This window comes from Rhinolophus sinicus, linkage group LG03 (assembly GCF_036562045.2).
Source record: "Rhinolophus sinicus isolate RSC01 linkage group LG03, ASM3656204v1, whole genome shotgun sequence".
NCBI classification, from domain to species: Eukaryota; Metazoa; Chordata; class Mammalia; order Chiroptera; family Rhinolophidae; genus Rhinolophus; species Rhinolophus sinicus.
The window spans coordinates 93,094,957-93,116,774 of record NC_133753.1 but is presented as its reverse complement, the minus strand read 5'-3'; the positions used below and the strand labels follow the sequence as shown (position 1 = coordinate 93,116,774).

Below are 21,818 nucleotides of genomic sequence, written 5' to 3'. Positions count from 1 at the left end.
AACAGATGAAGGGCTTTCTGTTCACTGCTGCTTTTCAGTACCTAGAACAATGGTACAGAATAGGCACCCCTAAAAATTTGTTGAATGAATGATGGAATGAATGAATCTCACATATTGTTCATAATATACCTATGTATATTAATAATGCAGAAATTATAGCTGAATGTTTTTCTACTTTATTCACATATATAGATTAAAACAAGTGATTTTACTGGGGTTTATTCCACAAACCCACTTCACAAGCTGGAATGGTTATTTACATAAATATTACAACATGGAGAATTACTCTGAGAATGAAGAAAAAATTGATGCAACTTGAAACACTAAAACAGAAGTTCAAAGTGAAATTTAACGTCCCATTTTGCTCATATGGGATCAGAATCAACTAAATAACATCATCTCTGTCCCCCAAGAAGACTTTGCTTATTACTGTACTAGTTACAATCCTCATACCTGGACTAGAGACATCCTATCTTGACTCTCCAGCAAAACCAGACCGCTTCTTAGATCTCAGGTGTGTGTGACTTTCCATCACTACCTAGTGACATCGCACTTAAGCAGAGAAAAATGCTGAGAAAGCTAAAATTGCGAAAACTATTCTAATCAAGAAGTGGCTCGCCTTTATTCCAGTCATTCACTAAAATGACCAACACACAGGAAAAGAAGAGAGACAGCCACATATGTTCTCTAGGCCTCTTAGAAAACATGGAGTTGTTCCTGTGGCCACATCCATGCGAATCTACAAGAAAGTGATATTGCAGACATCAAGGGAATGTGCACTGTTCAAAAAGGAAGGCCCCACCCGTGTTCCCACAGCAAAACTGGAAATGTCTACAGTGTCACCCAGCATGCGGCTGGCATTGTTGTAAACAAACATGCTCAGGGCAAGATTCTTGCCAAGAGAACTAATGTATATATTGAGCATATTAAGCACTCTAAGAGCCAAGATCGCTTCCTGAAACGGGTGAAGGAAAATGATCGAAAAGAGAAGGAAACCAAAGAGAAAGATACCTGGGTTCAGCTGAAGTGCCAGCCTGTTCCACTCAGAGAAGCACAGTGTGTGAGAACCGACGGAAAGGAGGCTGAGCTGCTGGGGCCCATCCCCATGAATTCACGGCATAAGGGTAAAAAAATAAAAGACTTCTATAGTGTTCACAACAACAACAAAAAAGTGACTCTTTTGTGATATAAAATGTCCTGAAAACATCCAGAATTCGAAGTGAATGAAATTGCTACTTTTCATTCTCTTAAACAAAATGTCCCCTTCAAACATGTAGGAAATTCCTATCTTTTGCTTAATTTTGAGAGGAGTTTTCTCTATGTAATTCTTTTGGAAAGCACACAAATTACAGAATTTAGTAACACTTTCTCCCACAAAATAATCTGCCTCCTGGTAAATAACTCCAGAGAAAAATGGAATCAGCCTTTGAGGGCAGGGTGATGGACTAACAGGCACAGGCACCGTATGGATAGGTATCAAGATGCTTTAGTTCAAAGCAGTGATTTTGATGTACACTGCTCTGCATCTCATCTGATATTCTGTTCTTGCAGCATTAGCTGAGCTAAAATAGTGTCTGACACCCTCCCCCCCCACACCAGGCAAGCTGACAAAGGACCATTTCAAAGAGGGGAAGCTAAATTATTCTGACTGCTTGTCAAGCATCAGCCTAACTAGCCTCATCTTTTTGCCCTAAAAGGTGCAAGATTCTAACCTTTGCTCCTATAGCATCTGCATTAAATAACAAAATGGCAAGCCGTTCCATCAGGAGGAATATGCATTAGTATAAACCATTAAGGGCAGAGAGGACTTAAAAGCAGTGATCTTTTGAAATCAGGGGCCAGATGGTCACATATATTTACCTTCATTTCTCTTCTATTAGCAAAAGACATTTTTTATTTCTTAATTCAAAATGACTTATCAGGAAAGTGATTGAATTCTCTAAACTTTTATGTATGAGAATTCTTTTTTTCTTTCAGGTTTTAAAACTTAATTTGCATACTAAAAATTGTGCATTCCAGTAATTAAAATCATTTGAACAACAACAACAACAACAAATGGCACTTTGATTAAACTGCATTTTACAGGCTGCAGGACACCTTGGACCAGCTTGGTTTCTTGATTTCACTGTCATCCTACCTGGCTTCTGCCTTCACCGACATGCAAGTTCTTTTCCTTCCCTGCCAGCCAGCCAGGCAGATGGGAGAGACAGGTGCATGCACGCCTTTGCTGTCAGTAGTTCTTTGATGTAAAAAGGGCAGCATAGCCAAACTCTTGAGCACATTGCTACTTGACACATATTTGGTAGCAATAATGTCCTGTGACTTTCTTCACTACGGGCCTGATGGACACATTAGTGAGGTGGGGGTGTGCAGCTAGAGACTTGGGAAGTTCTCTGTTAACCATAGGAAGATTCTTGAATCACCATCTTTTTTTTTCTTCTAAAGTTTAAGCACACTTCATATGTGGTCTAACTCAGCCATCTTAGGGGACTGGTTATGTATACTGTGTGGTGTTGGAATGGAGAGTACAGAATCTAACAGAAACCAAAATGACCTTTCAGAAAAGTGGATGGCTAGCAGCTTCACTCAGTGGCTTGGCTGTCTAGCAGCTTCCGTTGGGCTTAGTGTGAAATCCAGAAATCCTTACCTCGGCCCCAACAGGCTCTGGGACCAGCTCCTTCTCTCTTTGACCTCATCTGCTCCAGCCACTCTGGCCTGGGGTGTTCTTCAAGCCCTCCAGCTTCGTCCAGCCTCCGGCTCTTCCTACCTCCCGTTCTCTCCCCCTTGGAATGCTGTCCCTCAGATCCCCCAGGATCTACTGTCATTCAAGTCTCAGCTCAACTATGACCTCAGCTCAAGCATCACTTTATTCTTTCATCTTCCCTGAACACGCAATCTAACACCCTTCTTCCTTCAGTCTGTTTCATATGACACTTGTTTCCCTCATAACATTTATCACTATCAGAAATGCCCCAGACAAAATTTTGAGTTGAAGCAGTTTTTAAGTGATTCCAGGAGGTACTGGTGGGGGAGCATGGAAGTAAGTATGGGAGCCAACGGAAGCCAGTGCACGGTACCTCTATGAGCAGGAGACCATCGTGGGCAATTGGGGCTCATTGCCATGGGGAAAGCTGGGTGACAGAGTAGAAGAGCAGGCTTCAGGGTTGTCCCACCTGGGAGGTGAGGAAATGGGGGTATCTCTCCACTAACCTGCTGTTGGGTGAGGGCTATTACTGGTGATACCGAGGCTCCAGCACATCCTGCATGAGGGCCAGGCAAGCCCGAAAGAGTCTCTGGTGGAAAGATGCACGTGCTGTAGGAGGAAGCTGTTGAACTGGCATGCGTGAGAATAACGATGGCAGAGGCCTAGGAATGGCGCAGGGATAACACCTGCTGCTTTCGTGTTCGTTTACAAGTGGTCAAGCTCATGACTTTCCCCTCCACAAGAATGGAAGCTCCGTGAGAGCAGGGATGTCAACTGGTTTGCATTCCCCAGACATGGTGCCTGGAACAGAATAGGCACTCGACAAATCTTAGTTGAATGAATAAAGAGACGTGATGTTTCATTGGAAGACATATAGTCTCTTAACACTCATTTCATTCTCAGGTAGGTAACACTGATGTGGCACATCCAGAAAGGAAAAACTATCACATGAAATTTGGAAATGGCTGAAGACACTGAGGACGTCTGGGGAAGGAGGGAGGGATTCAGAAGGCAGAGATGGGGCTGGACTTGCATGGTGCACTGGAAAGCTTACCCAGGTCGGGTCCAGGTCAAGGTTTAGACTCAGTAGGAACACTACCTTTGTTAAGTGGCTGTGGTCAATCCTTCATCCGCTCTGCGATTCTATTCCTGTAACTACTTTACCTGCCTCACAGAGATGTTAAGATAATAGAAGGAGATAATACATTTGAAAGCACTTCTAAAAAGAAGTGCTCTTACGGAAGAGAAAGCTACTATTTAACTGTTGAAAATATGTTATGTTCAAGTTAAAATTGTTCATAAGGGCTTCGTCCCTTTAAAAAGTGATTGCTGTTGGCAACAGCCATTTTGATGGACAGTTATTGCCTCCCAGCTGAAGTGAGTAGTGTAATCAATTTCCACGGTGTGTCTGATGACCTGTGGCTGAACAGAGGACCTCAGGGCTGATCGGGTGACTCTTATCTCATAGAAAGCTGGCAGCCTGGAAACAAGGGGACCCGTGGGAGATGTGCTCAGTTAACAACAGGAATCCATATCTCTACCTCATCTGGAAATCCATTTTAGTAAGTGAATAAGCCCGGGGATAAGGGACAGTCAAACTGCCGGGGGAAACAGCTTCTCGTTGCAGTTAGAACTGCTGGAGGAGAGTTTTCATTCTTCTTTTTGGCAGGAGAGTTTTCGTGTTCTAGGTGGTCATTTGGGCTTTCATAACTAGTCCTAAAACACTTGCAAGGCTGGGGCTGGCATGTGAATTGGGTGCTGGTCCCACCCACTCTGGCTCCATCCACTCCTCAGGGGGCTTCTAGTCAATGCTGCCGCCCCTGCCCCCCGCCCCAACCCCAGCCTGAATGACCAAGCTGCATTTCTCCTGCAAGTAGCTGCCCCATCCCCATCCTTGGCCTAGGGGTTTGCACCCTGGGGGAGCATGGCCTGGCTAGGGAGTGTGGAACAGGAGACAGGGCTGCCCAGGCTCTGGGAATGAGAGGCTTCTGTTTGAGCAGAAAGTTCCTGGGCATTGCAGTGTGGTCTAAAAGGAAGGAGGCAGGTCTGAGTGAGCAAGTCCCTTAACCTCTTGGGGTCCTCCCCACCTGGAGATAATATGCAACCAGGAGAGGGCCAGAACAGGGCAGGATCGCTAAAGCATGGGAGCAGGAACCCAAGTTTCAGATCTAAGGAAAGTACATTAATATCAAACTGACTGAGTTCTTGCTAGTCAGAGCTTAAAAAATAACATGAGCAGGCAAGTTAACTACAAAACCCCTTCTGTCCAATGAGGGATAGGATAGCACCTCTAGGAAGCTGCTTGTAGGAAGAGAAAGGTAAATTAAGGCAAACTCTCCAGTTGCTTGCTATGTGACTCAGAGTACAATTGTGGTTTTTGCGGGGCCACAAGGCTGTGCATGATTGGCCACCCCTTTGTTCCACAACTGTCCCCTTTTCCACTCCCACCCACACACTGCGCTCTATCCACCTTGACCTACTTATTGGCCTTCAGGCATATTTGCACAGGCTTTTCTCTCTGTGTGGAATACTCCCTAATAACTGCGTGTGCACTTTATTAAAATGTCACCTTTTAAGTTACTTAATCTGACCAGCTTTTTAAAAATTGAACCAGGCACTCTTTCCCTATCCCTTCTCCTGTAGCACCCACCCATCTATCACCTAATAACTTACTTATCATTTTTTCTGTCTGTCACTGCTCTTGGGAATATAAGTCTCATATAGGCAAGTTCCAGTCCCAAGAATGATGGTTAACATAGAGTAGGTGCTCAATAAATCTTTGTCAAAGGAATGAAGTAACCCGGGTGAAGGTAAGTAGCAAACATGATCTTCGTGAAAAAAAGATCATCAGGGTTTCTTAAAATGTATAGAATTTGTAATTTCTTAAGTTCATTTAAATGAAAGCCTTTTAAAAATAATTTTTCAATTACAGTTAACAAACAATATTATATGAGTTTCATGTGTACAACATAATGATTAGACATTTATGTAACTTACTAAGTGATTACCCTGATAAATCTGGTAGTACCCATTTGATACCATACATAGTTATAGTATTACTGACTATATTCCTTATGCTGTACTTTACATCCCCATGACTATTTTGTAATTACCAATTTGTACTTCTTAACTCCTTCCCCTTTTTCACCCATCCTCCCAACCCCGCCCCTCATGTGGCAACCATCAAAATTTTCTTTGTTTGTTTCCATTTTGTTTGTTTATTTTGTTCTTTAGATTCCAAATTTCAGTAAAATCACATTGCATCTCTTTCTCTGTCAGACATACTTTACTCAGCATAATACCTTGCAGGTCCATCCATGCCACCACAGATGGCAAAAATCTATTCCCGTCCATGGCTGATCAATATTCTGTTTTATACATGTACCAGCTACTCTTTATCCATTCTTCTGTCAGCGGACACCCAGGCTGCCTCCACATCTTGGCCATTGTAAACAATACTGCAATGAGCATATGGATGCACATGTCCCCTCAAAGTAACATTTTGGGTTTCTTCAGATAAATACCCAGAAGTGGGATTTCAAGGTCCTTCTTTGTTTCTTGTTACAGCTTTTGTCTTAAAGTCTATATTGTCTGGTATAAATATTGCTACTTCAGCTGTTTCTTTTTTCATTTCCATTTTCATGAAATAACCTTTTCCATTCCTTTATTTTTAGTCTGTGTGTGTCCTTTGATCTGAAGCATATGTAAGGGTCTTGTTTTCTTATCCATTCAGCCACCCTATGCCTTTTGACAGGAGCATTTAACCAATTTACATATAAAGTAATTTTTGATAGATATGTAGTTATTACCATTTTATTATTCATATTTTAATTTTTTTCTTCTTCTTGAAGAAGTCCCTCTAAGATGGCTTGTAATACTGGTTTGGTGGTAATGAACTCCTTCACACCTGCAGCTTTTTTTTTTTTTTTTTTTTGGTTTGGGAAGCTCTTTATCTGTCCTTCAATTCTAAATGATAACCATTCTGGGTAGAATAATCTTCACTGTAGAGTAATTTTCCTTGCTTTTCATCACTTTGAATGTTTCGTGCCAATCCCTTTTGGCCTACAAAGTTTCTGTTGAGAAATGAGTTGATAGTCTTATGGGAGCTCCCTTGTAGGTAAATAAAGGCCTTTCTATTTCTGCTTTTAAGATTCTCTCTTTATCTTTAACCTTTGCCATTCTAATTATGATGTGTCTTGGTGTGGGCCTCTTTGGGTTCACCTTTTTTAGGGCTCTCTGCTCTTCCTGGGGTTGCACGTCTATTTCCTTTACCAGATTAGAGAGCTTTCTGTCATTATTTCTTTAATTATGTTTTCAATTTCTTGCTGCCTCTGTTCTTCTGGTACCCCTATAATGAGTATATTGGTATGCTTGATTTTGTCCCAGAGGCCCCTTAAACTCTCCTCATTTTTTTGGATTATTTTCTCTTTTTGCTGTTCTGATTGGGTGTTTTCTGCTTCCTGATGTTCTAAATTGCCTACTTGACCCTCTGCTTCATCTAATCTACTGTTTATTCCCTCTAATGCATTCTTCATTTCAGTTATTGTGTTCTTCATTTCTGACTGGTTCTTTTTTATGTTTTCTGTCTCCATTTATATGTTTCCTATCTCTTTGTTGATGTTCTCCTTGAGATCATTGAACATCCTTATAACCAGTGTTTTGAACTCTGCATCTGGTAGGTTACTTGTCTCCATTTTGTTTAGTTCTTTTTCTAGTGCTTTGCTCTGATATTTAATTTGTCATATGTTTCTTTGTCTCCCCATTTTGGCTGCTTTCCTATGTTTGTTTCTATGTGTTAGGTCAAGCTGCTATGTCTCCCAGTCTTAGTAGAGTGGCCTTATGTGTAGGTGTTCTTTGGGGCCCAGTGACACTGTCTCCCTGGTCACCTGAGCTGGGTGTTCTAGGTGTGTCTTTTTTGTGGGTGTGTGTGCCTTCTTATTGTAATTGGTTGGTGTTTGCACATCAGTGGGAAGGATTGACTCTTGGGCTGATTGGTTGTGAGGACTGGCTGTGACTATAGTGGAGGAGATTTTGTGAAAAGGCTGACTCTACAGAGTAAGATTCGCGTCAGCAGTTCTCTGGTGCCTGCTTAGACTGCCCTTTGGGTTTGTAGTCCATGGAGGCAGCTGGGTAGTTCTCCAAGTTGGTCTGGTCCAAAGCTGGCCACTGTGCATAGTGGCCCCAGGAGCTCCTGGAAGGGTCCCTGCTGCAGGCCAAGTTCAGCTGTGGCCTGTGCCCTCCTGGGACCACCTGGATTGAGCCACAAAACAATCTGCAGATGGCAGCTACCTGTGCTGGGTTTTGAGGTGCCTTGAGAGACTGAACCATGAACTAAGGCTGAATGTCACTAGTGCTGGGTTTGGGGCTGCTTAACAAGAGGTAGAAGACCCACCAATACCAGGTGCTACTTGTTTGGGGTTTGTGAACCTTTGAGAGATTTTAGGAAAGTCTGTAGCATGAGCCAGGACAGGCCATTTGTATGGAAAAGCCACTGGAAGAGGCTTGGGTAGGCCCACAAGTTGTGTGGGGTAGGGTCTCAGGGGGGAGAACAGTGCTAGCCAGGTTGATGGGGACTCAGATGTGGCTGCCACCTGCATCTGCACATTGGGAGAGGAGAAAGTTCAAGGAAGAAATAATGGATTTTACTAGAACTTCTGTTTGGGAAAAAACTGCCCCTCCAGCCCTCACTCTGAAGCCAGACAATTCAGTTTCTCCCCATATGTCCCTGGCCCCTTTCGAGTGGCTGCTCCAGCTCTGGAGCTCAGAGAGAGTGAGTCTGTCAGCTAGTAGGTCCATGTGCAGGCCCTTTAAGAGGATGGCTAAGATTCCAGCTGCCCTCTGTCTCACTCAGCCACTATCTCTTGTTTTCATAGCCACAAATTATGGGGACTTATTTCCAAGGCACTGGAACCCTGGGAGGGGGTGCCTGGTGGGGGACTGGGATGCCTTGCTCCTCAGGGGGCACCTATGCAGCTGAGATATTCCTCTCAATTTTTAACTGCCACACATGGGTGTGGGACCACCCTTTTTCGCTTCTTCATATATCCTTAGTTATAAGACTTCTGTTCAACTAGACCTCTGGCAATTCTCAATGAAGGTTGCAATGCAATTTAACTGCAATTTTGTTGACTGGAAAATCTGAAGGCTTTTCTCTCACCATTTTTCTTGTGTTTTCATGGGTCTCACTTGTTGAACAAACAGCAGGCATTGCCTCTGAAAGTGTAGATTTAGACCAGAGCCAACAGTCAAAGAATTCCAGAGGAGGCTCTAGGAATCAATTACAAATTCATCTGAGAAGAGAACCTAGAAATGTTTAATGGATATTTGATTGTGCACATTCTTCCTCTTTTCTCTCTATCCTTTTATTTATCTCTTTTCCCTTTCCTCTGCTCTCTTTTTCTTTTTGTTCTCCTTCATCTTGGAACAAGACATTATGTTACGACTGCAGGACTCAGGGATGAATAAGGTCTGTTCTCAGGAGTTGACAGTTTGATGGGAAGATTTCTGTGGGAATAAATCATTTCATCATTATGTGGAAAATGCTATCATGGAGGTACTCACAGATGCAATAGGAACAAAGATCGTGAAGTACAGCTAGATTGGCCTGATGGAGAAATAAGAGGCTTTCAGGGGAGCACTGGGATACATGGGTGGAATTATATACATTGGAGACCTGGAAGAATATAGAGTTATTGTTTAGAATCATTCTCAAATGATTTTAGGCCTGAAAAACCGTCTGGTTATTTTGAAAATTTACCATTTTTCAGCTCCATTTCCTATTCTGTCTAAATTCTCTCTCTCTCTCTCTCTCTCTCCCTCCCTCCTTTCCCCTCCCTCCCCCCTCACTGCTCCCCCCACACACACATGCTGATATATGCATACCAGTTATACTATTGGTAAAGGTATTAACAACATATCAACAGCACCAATAATGGTAATTATAGCGACCATGATGCTAGGTACAGTGCCAAGCCCTTGGCATAAATTACCTCATTTATTCCTTATAATGTGCAGAAGATTCTGACATTATCCTCATTTTATAGTTGAGGAAACCAAAAGATTATAAAGGAGATAACACATAGTGATATCCTTTATTTGAGTTTTTCTGATTTTGATTGTCCATGTGTTTTTCCCACATCACCAATACATTTCCTAAGTAAACTTACATTTTAAGATGTAGGAGAGACATATGTGCCAAAATAAACTTCTAGAAAAGTGGAAAAATCAACAAATATACATTCTAGAGAAGTGATGGCTTTAAGACTCCCAAGATTGAAGAGGACTCAGTGACTGCTGCCTGTATCTTAATGTCATGTAGAAATTTCCTGTGCCTTCCTTATATGAACAGAAATATCTGCTTTGTAGCAGTGCTCCCTTTCCTTATAGTGGAGTATTTAAATAGAATTACCAAAATTTTATTTGATAGTTTTAGAGACTTTTAGTGAACAGAGAGTTAAAGAAATGGTGGAATGTCTCTATATTGGCCTGGTATGGTTAAGGATTTCTTCTTGGTACTTTGTCAATGAGGTTTAATCCTGTTATCTAAGTATATCAGCTTTTCTGTTCTTATTGAATTGTGGCCATGGGTCATGGTTTCAAATACTTTGCAATTATTCCCTTGGTGCTTTGTGGTAGCCAAAAACCTCTAAGAGACACAAACTCTTTTCAATTAGTATTTCCCAAAGCCTTGTAATTCATATAACATGTTGTTAACCAGACAGTGATTCCCAATCATGGTGTTTTGAGACATTTTAGATGATCTCCAGTTATCTGCAGGGATGGAAAGACTTTAAAATTCTCTAATGAAATGTATTAGAATTTGTTTATTAGTATGTTTAACATAGGATGAATTATGTGTATATGGCTGAAAAAGTCAATGAGAGACCGATAGCACTTTTTCCTTTGATTATAAGTAACTTTGGCCATTATTCAAAATTCCCACTGCCACTTGCCCTGCTGTATACCTGTAGCGGTCATATTTTCAATGAGAACCTGAAATCTTAGAGAATCTGATATATGGGACTGAGCTTAAGAGGTTTTGTTGTAGGTGTGTTTGTACTTGTGGGTTTCTGTTTTGAATAAAATTGTTGACTAAATAGGAATTCTATAACCCATTGGTGGAACTGAAATACGTACATTAGCCCCATTATAGCACTTTCTTCAATTCCATCTCTTTCAATTCCATTCAATTCTTTGCTTTGACCCACATGAATGGGTGTGTTTAAATGGAGTAACTGAAGGCTCTTTCCCCACGTTATTGTATCTGTAACAATGATATGCTCATCAAGGAATATGTAATAAACGGGTTCCATAGTGACAACATAGTTATAGCCAATGGGTGTTATCCTGGAGGAAATAAGAGTTTCCAGAATTAAGCCTGAATATCTTTTTTTAAAAAATTTATTTATTTAATTATTTTTTATTTATTGGGGTGACATTTGTTAGTAAAATTACATAGATTTCAGGTGTACAATTCCGTATTACATCATCTATAAATCCCATTGTGTGTTCACCACCCAGAGTCAGTTCTCCTTCCATCCCCATATATTTGATCCCCCTTACCCTCCTCTCCCACCCCCCACCCCCCAACCCCCTTACCCTCTTGTAACCACTAAACTGTTGTCTGTGTCTATGAGTTTTTGTTTCTCATTTGTTTGTCTTGTTCTTTTGTTGTTTTTGTTTTATATACCACATATCAGTGAAATCACATGGTTCTCTGCTTTTTCTGTCTGACTTATTTCTAAGCCTGAATATCTTAAGAGCAGATATAGAAATAAAGTGGAAGCTTCTTGAGAATAGGTGCCATTTCTATTTCATCTGCAATTGGACCCCAGTAGGTGACATATATTAGGTACTCAAAATGTTTGAATGGATAATTGACTTGTAAAAGCAGTGTTCAGCGTGATGCTGGACATGTGATAGATTTTCAGAAACTACTACTGATCTAGATATGAACCTCGGACCCTCAGCGGGGAAAGGAACCCCGTGAAACTGGAAGGGCTTCCTAAGGCCTGGATGTGGAAGTGCTTGCCAGTATGGAACCAAGTTAGGTTAGACTTAAGTTTTCACATACTTTTTTCTCCCTCTCCTTCTTCCCATTGGCTCCATTGATTATCGTTCTGCTGTCACAGCTGGCTAATCCAGACTCCTTTGTAATTCAGCACCATAGGCGAATATGCTTCAAAATTGCTCCTTACAGTAAAATCTTAAACTTCCTGCGATAGTATATTTTAAATTTACATCTCAAAACTCACTGTGAAGTGACTGCCTCAATTCTGGACTCTGCTCTGTACCAAAAATAGTGTGAGCGCTAAAAATACATGCACTGTACTGAAAAGAGTTTACAACATTCTCAGTAGAAGCTTTAAACTTTCACTTAAAGGTTAGAGAACGTTGGCTTGACGGCAAAACCAAATTTATTTAAATACCATTTTACACTCGTTTCATAATAGTAACATTTTATCTTTTTTACAATGATTTATAGGCACTGGAGCAGAACAGGGGAGTCAGGGAAAAAGCAATTAACGAATAAAGAAAAAAGTACCAATAGTGAAGGGGAAAAAAATGTTCTGAAAGCTACAGAAGAGCGAATAATTGATGGTTCCATTTTAGCTTAATGTTATTTCTGGATCTCTTTTATAATGTGTTATTTACTGCATAGTTTATAGTTGACAGAAAATAAACAGCATTTGCAATATAATGTCTTTAGCTTTGCCATGTACTTGCTCATCCCACTTGCCTGTCAAGTTAGAACTTCCACCAACATCCGTCAAAGTCTCCTGTGATGGAGTCTGTTTTTAATAAGCCCAGCACTATAATTACCTTATTGCAAAGTTAAAGCCAAATGACACTTATGATGAAGGTTTCATGGCTAAACAGTAAAGTCAGTGAAGCATATGCATACCAACTGTCAGGAAATGGCTGTTCAAGGATTTGTTTCTTTATTTCTTGATGAGCCGAGGGTCACTTCATTTGTACTTGGAAATTTTGCCACAATAACGACAGGTAGTGGAGGAGGAAGAACAAGTAACACGGAGGATAATTTAGAAATATACCATTATTGGGCTAGCCGGTTTGCTCAGGGGTTAGAGTGCAGTGCTTGTAACACCAAGGTCACAGGTTGGATTCCCACATGGGCCAGTGAGAAACAACGGCTTGAGCTTGGAGCTGAGCCACCAGTGGGTGGCCGGTTGGCTCAGTGGTTGGAGTGCCAGGGTCCCCTGTTCAATTCCCACATGGGCCAGTGAGCTGAGCCCTCCATGGCTGGATTGGAGACAGCAATTTGACCTGGAGCTGAACTGCACCCTCCACAACTAGACTGGGGACAGCGACTTGACTTGGAGCTGGGCTGCACACCCCACAACTAGATTGAAAACAATGACTTGACATGGAACTAATGGGTCCTGGAAAAACACACTGTTCCCCAATATTCCCCAATTTAAAAAGAAAAGAAAGAAATATACCATTATTAATATCTTTTTGGGAAGATTAATCATCAAGCATCTGTGCTCAGGAACATCTGTGCTATGTTTTTCCGCAAATACTTTCTAACTTTAAATTCCCAAATACTCCAAAGATTTAAAATATTGTCCAAAATTTATAGGTAAGGAAACCAAGGTTCTGAGAGTTTTAAACTATGTTCTTGAGGCCACCCATGGTAAGTGACAAAACAAGGCTATTATCCCAGTCAAGATTATTCAAAGTCTGATGTAGTTTAACCTTGTATTATGGCTGCTGTAAGGTCAAGTATTTGGTCTAATATGGTCCAGATTGTGGTCTGGATGGAAATGGAATATGGTTTAAGCATGTCCACATTCTGAGTTACTGAAAGTAGGAAGACAGAGACACACTCACATAAATGATTATCCTCTGTATTTTCGGCAAAGATCCATCTCTACTTTACCTTATTTGAAGTTGAGCATTTGGGGGACAATCACAGTCAATTGTGAATTAATGTCTCAGTAAACATCACATCACAAGTCACAGCATATTTCCAAAGAAGCTCTGGAAATAAACGGAGTCTTGCTCTCCTCTTAGCATGTGTGGATGATGATGACAGAATGGCACTATGTCTGAAAGCTTAAGAGCATCATTTTCATTTAATGGATGATAGAGACAAAATGAATCGTTGACTCATTTGGCGCATTTAGAACCACCAGGCTACTAAATCTGGGACTTTTTTTTCCCATCTAACATTTCAAAGCAGAAATATGGGGCTTCTTTTCTACTCTTCTCTTGAATTACTTCTGGGCAATGGTTAAAGCATCAGATTCTTTTTCCAGTTCATTTGAGGGTTAACATTGCGTCAACCTCAAGAATCATTCTGCTGGCACCTCTGGGAAGAGGAGTGCTCCACAGTGGCTCTGCTTCTCAAAGGAGCGCTTAACCTTCATGGCACCAGACCTGAAATTAATTTACTAAACAAGTTGAGCATTTTGATTCTCAGGACAAACCCCTACCAGGACAGAGTTTTAAAAACATTAATCAGAGAAGAGTAAAAATAAATTTTAAATGTTTGATCGAGTCACAGCGTTACAAAATTTGTGTAAAAGAAAGTTACATTTCAGGGTGTGGGAGTTAATATTTAGTCATTGCCATGCTATACTGGCAAAGATGGAAACTGTTGAAATTGAACTGTCAGGTCTTTGTGCAATAGCTGGAAATGTCCTCAGCTGAGCTATCGCGTACCATGCAGCATACAAAGGGCACTTCACAAGTGGGTTGTTTGAAAGCTGGAGCCCTTCCTCAGTAGGCAAAACAGTTACTCTTCTCCACCTCTTGACTCTCCTTTGTGTATTGCTTCTAAGGTTGGGCTGGGGAGAGAGTCTGGGGGTTGGAGTGATCTTTGGGAGATTGCAGTACTGGTTTGATTTTCTCCTATAAGCCATGGAGGGGGTATCTTGCCCTCAATTTTCTGCAGATTTCTTAAAAGCTGGAGTATTTGATGTGTCTGCTATCAGCTTTGTCTTTGTGCTACCGTTTCTGAGGCAGTAGTCTAAGTTCTCCCTCACATGTCCTGCCCAGAAGCGCTGAGGTTTCCAATAATTTTTATTAAGAATATGACTATTATTTCTACAATTTTCAGACCTGCTAGCTTCTAAGGGTTCACTACTTTCTCTAGTCACATATGATCTGTTTGTGGTGTTAAACTTGCTCATGTCCAGACCAAACACATAACTGACGTTCATAGGATCAGTGTAGTTTTGAAGAAGGAGAAACATTGATGAGGAGATCATGGGGCTGCATTCCGGCCCAGTATCGAAGGGAGAGGGGATTCACATCTGCTTATGACCAACCATCACTTGGATTTAAAAATCATCAAATAACTTTGCATGTTATTTCTCACATCTTCAGCTGGTCCAATAATAAAACAATGTTCATGCAAACATGTAGTATGTGGGAGAATCTATATAACTATGCTAAGGGCTAGAGCTGATCAGGAAAAGGAAAAACCTTTGTGAGTTTGGATTGTTCGAGAGAGACTTCTTGGAAGTATGTGACAGGATGCAGACTGGCAGAGCAGGACCGATGTTTCCTGCTGTGGTTGGGGCCTGGGTATGGAATGCTTGAGGAAAGCAATGGGACGAAGCAGGCTGTATCCTACAATGCTCTGAGTTGAATTTTAAAACTGAAATTGTAACGACTATTACTATTAATAGTTTTATTAATAGTTATTTAGTCACTACTATTAAAATGAGATTATGGAAATCTCTTAATATTTCCACTTTACTGCATATACTTTAAATTTATGAACACCATTTTTTGTGTCATCTTGAAGAATATTTCTTAAAGTATTGTCTTGGATCCAACCACATCAGAATCACATAGAGTGCTTGAAAAAAAAAAAAGCATATTTCTGGGCCCTTTCTCAGACTTGCTGGATCTGAATCTCTGAAGGTGGGGCCCAGGAATCTGCATTTAAAATAATCTCCCCAGGGGATTTCTATACTCTGTAAAGTCTGAGAATCACTGGTGTAGAATAAGCTGATAGTCCATGTGCATTTATAATGAAAATGACTTAGGGAAATGTTACTGTGTAATAGAGGGTCCTGTCTTGTGAGGGCTGAGTGTTGCCAATAAATGGATTTCCTTGCATCTAATTGTTGTCAAGAAGATATCAGTTGGCTGCTTCAGGCAGAGACTCATGGGATGCAGTCATCATAGCTTTGGGGTCTGGACCTCAACTTTGCATATGCAGAAGTTAAGTTGGATATATTTGCCTATAGGGAGACTGACTCAAGTTGATAAATTCACAAGAGACTTACTGATAAACCAGAATACTGCTTTATTAATTTGTGGTAGAATTATGCCTGACTCAATAACCAGGACTACATTGGTAGACCCTCAGGGGAGAGGATATAAATCAACAAGTGATGCAGTGAACAGAGTTATCAAACTGCTTTGTAATTGTCTGTGTCCTAGTTTCCTTCTCTCGAGACAGGGCTCTTCTCGACCATCTTATTCTGATACGCTCCTTCCCCCACCACCCCCACTCCATGTACTGCAGTGTCTTACACAAAATCAACACTTACCAGAGAGCTGTTGTGTGAATGAGTGGTCCTAAACTGAGGGGATCAGACGATGGTAAGGCATATCTACAGTGATTTAGGCCAGTAGGGTAGATTGCTTTTCTTCACACCAGGGATATTTTTGCTTATTAACAGAGTACCCTCTGTCCTGGGCATCTGTGGAGACTGACAAATTCTTACTTCCAGGTATCCTTTCCTCTTGCCATGTAGTCCCTGCTCTCTGGTTTACATAGCTCCACCTCTTATTGCCAAGGTAAAGTACAAGTGAGTAGTTAACCCTTCCTTGACTAGTTTTCTAAGTTCCACGTCAGTTGCTTACCTGACGTCAACCCCAACCATCTTATTAAATTTGAGAAATGTCTTAATCTAATTTAAACATTTTTTTTAGGGTGGCTTTTTTATTTTTTACTTTAGAGAATGAAAACTTTTCACTTTCATATTCTGGAACATTTTTTTCTTTTGTAATTTTAGATTCACTTGCAACAGATTGTCTCTAGTGCTTTTGATAAGCATTTATTTGTGCAGAGGTTCTTTAACAATATTTACTAATGGTAGATGAACAGGGAGAGTGTTATAGGAATTTTAAGGTGGGGCAAGAAGAGTTGAATTGTCCAAAAGGACAGTACATGTCTTATGTCCAATATATACATGTGTACATGGGGAGATTTCTCCCTAGGCTGAAATCTCAACAGTGAAACACTCTTGAAGTGATGTAAATACCTTACCTTGTAGATTGTTGAGGAGGTGGGCCTTTCTCATAACATTAGTGTATACTACTTAATAAGTCCTGACCATAGTCTGCCACTTCATCTTCTGCCTTTTCATCTAAACTCACCTAAAAGATTTGGAAAAACAACAACAATAACAACAACAACAACAACAGCAATTTGAAGGGGAATTTCTTTAAAAAAAGAAATATTTCGTTGTTGAGAAATTGATCAGATCTTTCAAACATGTTATATAAAGAAAATTTTTTTAAAAATCTATCTATTTATCTATCTATCTCTCTCTCTATCTCTCTATCTATATGTGTCTATCATCTATCCATCATCTGTCTGCCTCTCAGTCTAACAGAGAGGTTTTTCAGTTTTTCATTTAATAACAGCAAGGTTTCACCAGCTTACAATTCCTATCCATTTGGACTAGAGTATGGGAAGCTTGTAATGTTATATAATGTAGTAAAATACTTTGTCAGTGTAGAAATAGAGCAAGATTAAGTCGATATTCTTTATTTGTTGGTGAACAGGTTAGCTTTAGTAAGGAACACAGGCAACTTTTTTCATCAAAATAAGGTATAAAAATAAATAGCTTCTCAATATTCTTTTATTTTCCTATTTCATAATAAAGGAAAATATAAAAATAATTTTTATCCATATTTCTTTAGGGGATTTTTTTTCTTTACTTTTATTTCTTCTTGTGACTGTGACTCAGTCAATAAAAAACATAGAAGTCCAAGTTCAAAAAGTTATGATGTCCATAATATGTCATACTAGTAATCCTGGATGAATCAAAATTAAGTTTTTTCTCTAAAATAGAATTAATACTGGTTTGTGGGATTGTTTTTTTGTTTGTTTGTTTTTACCTATGATAGTTTTGTAAGTCACTAAATTTTTCTTGTTAGATGTTGTACAGTGAATTGTTAGATGCATTGTCAGTAAGTGATTTGTTACATGATCACTGAGAAATATAACAAACAGCATATCAGAAAACATTTATTAAAAGAGCATCTAACCACCTCACTCCTGTCAGAATGGCTATCATCAATAAGTCAACAAACAAATGCTGGTGAGGATGTGGAGAAAAGGGAACCCTCATGCACTGCTGGCGGGAATGCAGATTGGTGCAGCCACTATAGAAAACAGTATAGAGGTTCCTCCAAAAATTAAAAATAGAACTGCCTATGACCCAGCAATTATACTTCTGGGTATTTATCCAAAGAAATCCAAACCACTAATTTGAAAAGATATATACACTCCTAAGTTCATTGCAGCATTATTTATAATGGCCAAGATATGTAAGCAACCTAAGTGCTCATCAATAGACAATTGGATAAAGAAAAGGTGGTATATACTATATGATATATACAATGGAATATTACTCGGCCATGAAAAAGAATGAGATCTTGCCATTTGTGATACCATGGATGGGCCCACAGGGTATTATGCTGGGTGAAAAAAGTCAGGCATAGAAAGACAAATCTATATGATTTCACCTATATGTGGAATCTAAAGAACAAAATAAATGAACAAACAAACAAAACAGAAACAGACTCACAGATACAGAGAACAAACTAATGTTGCCAGAAGGGAGGAGGTTGAGGGGTAGGTAAAAAAGGTGAAGGGATGCAGAAGTACAAATTGGTAGTTATGAAATAGTCAGAGGGATGTAAAGTGAAGAATAGGGAATATAGTCAATAATATTGTAATAATTATGTATGGTGCCAGGTGGGTACTAATTAGTGGGATCAATTCATAAATTATATAAATGTCTAACCACTATGCTGTACTCCTGAGACTAATATAAAATAACATTGACTGTCAAGTGTAATTGAAAAAAGGAGCATCTATATTTATTAGTGCTTTTTTTTTTAATTTAGAAAAGAATCCAATGATATTTTCATGGTTTGCCTTTGTTTGCAAGCTATTAAGAGCACAGCACTTCAGCTACCCACATCTTGGTAGGCGATTGCAATTAAGGGCAGCATTGAAATACTGTAACTTCATAAATGCCTCCATTGACTAAGCAGCAGGTATTTATTGAGCTTTTATTAGATGCCAAGCTTAGTAAAGTCTTGTGTATGGGCAGGAATAAGGTAAATTTCAAAAAGAACTGAATGAGTTGAAAATGCACTGTACGTAATCAGAAGTATTCCTGGAGTTTGGGAGATGAGAATATCAATCTCAGAACTCTCCAGAAAATCCTCGGAATGCAGCACATCCCCAGACAATGCCTTTGTTTGTCTCTGTAAAAGTTTCTCTTTTGTGAAACTATGGAGAGAGGAACCAAGAAGCATCCCTAATGAGGAAGATCTGGATTTGGAAGTGAGATATATCCTGACTGAAAACATCCCACTGTTTTAAAGAATTGTTCAGTGTGTTAAATGCCAGAGTTCTCACTCATTTGGTAAACAAAACAAAACAAAACAAAACAAAAACACTGATTAATGCTAAGCCTAGATTGGTACTTATATCTAAATAAAGTTGACTCTTTTAGGCACAAATTTCTAAAGCCATATTTCTGAACAGTTAATAAGTTCCTTGCTAATAGGGCTTAAACAGCTGGATTTCTGCTTATGTGACCCGTAATTGAAATTGTATGACATCTCAGCTGTAGAAGCTCAGGGACAAAAACATTTAGTGTGTACCTTTGGCAATCACAGATGCTTGATGAGATAGACAGATGTCAGCACGGCTCTGAGATGTGGACACAGTTTTAGATAGATTGAGGGGGTACAGATGATGCCAGGGGAGAGAGTGGCAGAGGTGAAAGCACAGGGTTGGAAATGTATATGTGTGTGTGGGGGGGGAGGAATTGATAGGAAGAAAGGGTTTCCAGGAAATGTAGGGGCTGCAGGTTGGTGCTTATGGAAGAGGGCTTTGATGGTTTGCAAGAGCTGTCTTTTCAGCAAGTTAGGCAAAAAATGGCATAGTAAATTATTGAATATACTTTTTAGGGCTGAGGAAGTAACTCCTTACTTTTACTGAACTTTTCACATAATTTCTTATGGTTTCCTTAAAAGAAGAGGGATGGAAAGGTAGGGTCAAAGCCTGCCAATTCCCATGCATGGCTTTAATATTATCCTTTCATTTTTTTAGGCCTTTATTGAGCATCTTTCTTACAGAGCATCTGTCAGACTCTGAACTCATTGCAGATGCTGCCACTGCAGATAAAATGGATACAGCGCCTTTTCTCATGGAACTTATAGCCTAGTAGGGGAGGCAGACTTTAAGTAAATAATCAAAAGATCACACTCATTCGGGTAATTAATGGCAATGCATGTAATTACAGAAGACACAACTAAAGAATGTGACCTATATTTAGAGGTCAGAGAAGGCTTCCCTGAGGGAGCAATTATTGAATAAGATGAGAGAGGAGAATTTCTTCAGAGGAGACAGAGCTGTTGCTAAGGCCATGGAGGGATATTAACTGTTCAAGGATCCACAGGGATGTAGAGATGGAGGGGAGAGAGAAGGCTGACAGTGGATAGGTAGCATGTGGAATATGCAGATCACTTAAAGAACATGGAGATCATTTGAAGGTCTTTATCTTAAAAGCAACGATAAGCCACGGAAAAGCTTCTGTAAAAGGGATAGGATGACATGGTCAGATTTGCATATTTAAAGGATCCCCTGCCTCATTGTGGAGAACGCATTAGAGAGAGAACAGGGGGAACATGAGGAGACCAATTAGAAGAGTGCAGGGAAATATGAATCATAGCTTGGATGAGAGGTGATGATAATGGAGACAGGAGGAGTAGATGGATTTGACACTATTTAGGAGGCAAAATTATTCAGACTTGAAAAGGGAGATTCCCAAGATGATTCTCAAGGATCAACTCTAGGTCTTCTCTCTGTCAATATTTAGTGGCTTTTAGGCCAGAACGAGCCTGCAAATAAATGAGACGAAGCAGCTGGAGGAGAGGAAGAAGATCAGGAAAGTGTAATCCAGAAGCAAAAGGAAGAGAGATTTTAAGACAAATATTTCTGAGATAATAAATAAGTGAAGACTGAGAAACATTGTTTGGAGTTAACAATGTGATATTGGTAACCTTAGCAAGTTTTATTTCAGTAAAGCAATGGAGGCAGGAGCCCAAATTAATGAATGAAGAGCAAAGGGCTAAATACAGGTAACTCCAGGAATTTGGCTGAGAAATGACTAGGCGATAAAGGTCTATATGGTTGTCAGGGAGGATTTCTTGGTTTTTCAGAGCAACCTGGGAATATTTAAATTTTTATGGAGGAACATCAGAGAGAGAGAGAGGGAGAGAGAGAGAGGGTTAGGGAGAGTTGAATATACTGCAGAGAAAGTCTTTCCTTATTTCAGCATTCACCAATAGTCATTGCTTTATGAAAACTTTCTGTTCTCTGAACAAATTGTGAGGGTAAGATTTTGAGAACTTTGAAGCTATAGCAGTTGCGACTGCGATTTAGCTGGGGCAGAAAAAACATCAAGGAGAAGCAGTGACAGCTCTGATAATTGAAGGACTGATTTAGAATTCAAATATTCCATTGTTTGCCACTGCAGCAGAGTCGTGATTATGCTGAGTGGGGTGTGAATTCTTATATAGACCTATTTCATAGTCTTTCATTTCTTGGGGTCCCTGGGACAGTGCTACTGTATGTAAGTCATGTGCTAGTTTCTGAAGCTTGACTTACTCTATTGAAACCACAGGAAGAATGTTATTTGATTTATGAAAGGAGTTAGCCAGCCATTCACCTAATTTTGAAACAGTGACAGGAATAGGAGGAGAGAAAAAGGATACTGAACCAGAACGGTACAACTTGCAAGTTATCAAGATGCCTAAGGAAGACAAAGATTTTCGAATATTTAGAGTCATAATTCAGTCAAACAAAGTTAAGAAATCA

The 21,818-nt window shown here is 40.0% G+C and overlaps 1 pseudogene; it reads left to right on the top strand.

Moving 5' to 3' along the window:
* The first annotated feature begins 642 nt into the window (after positions 1 to 642).
* On the top strand, positions 643 to 2,887 carry LOC141570770 (large ribosomal subunit protein eL21-like; annotated as a pseudogene).
* The last annotated feature ends 18,931 nt before the right edge of the window (positions 2,888 to 21,818 follow it).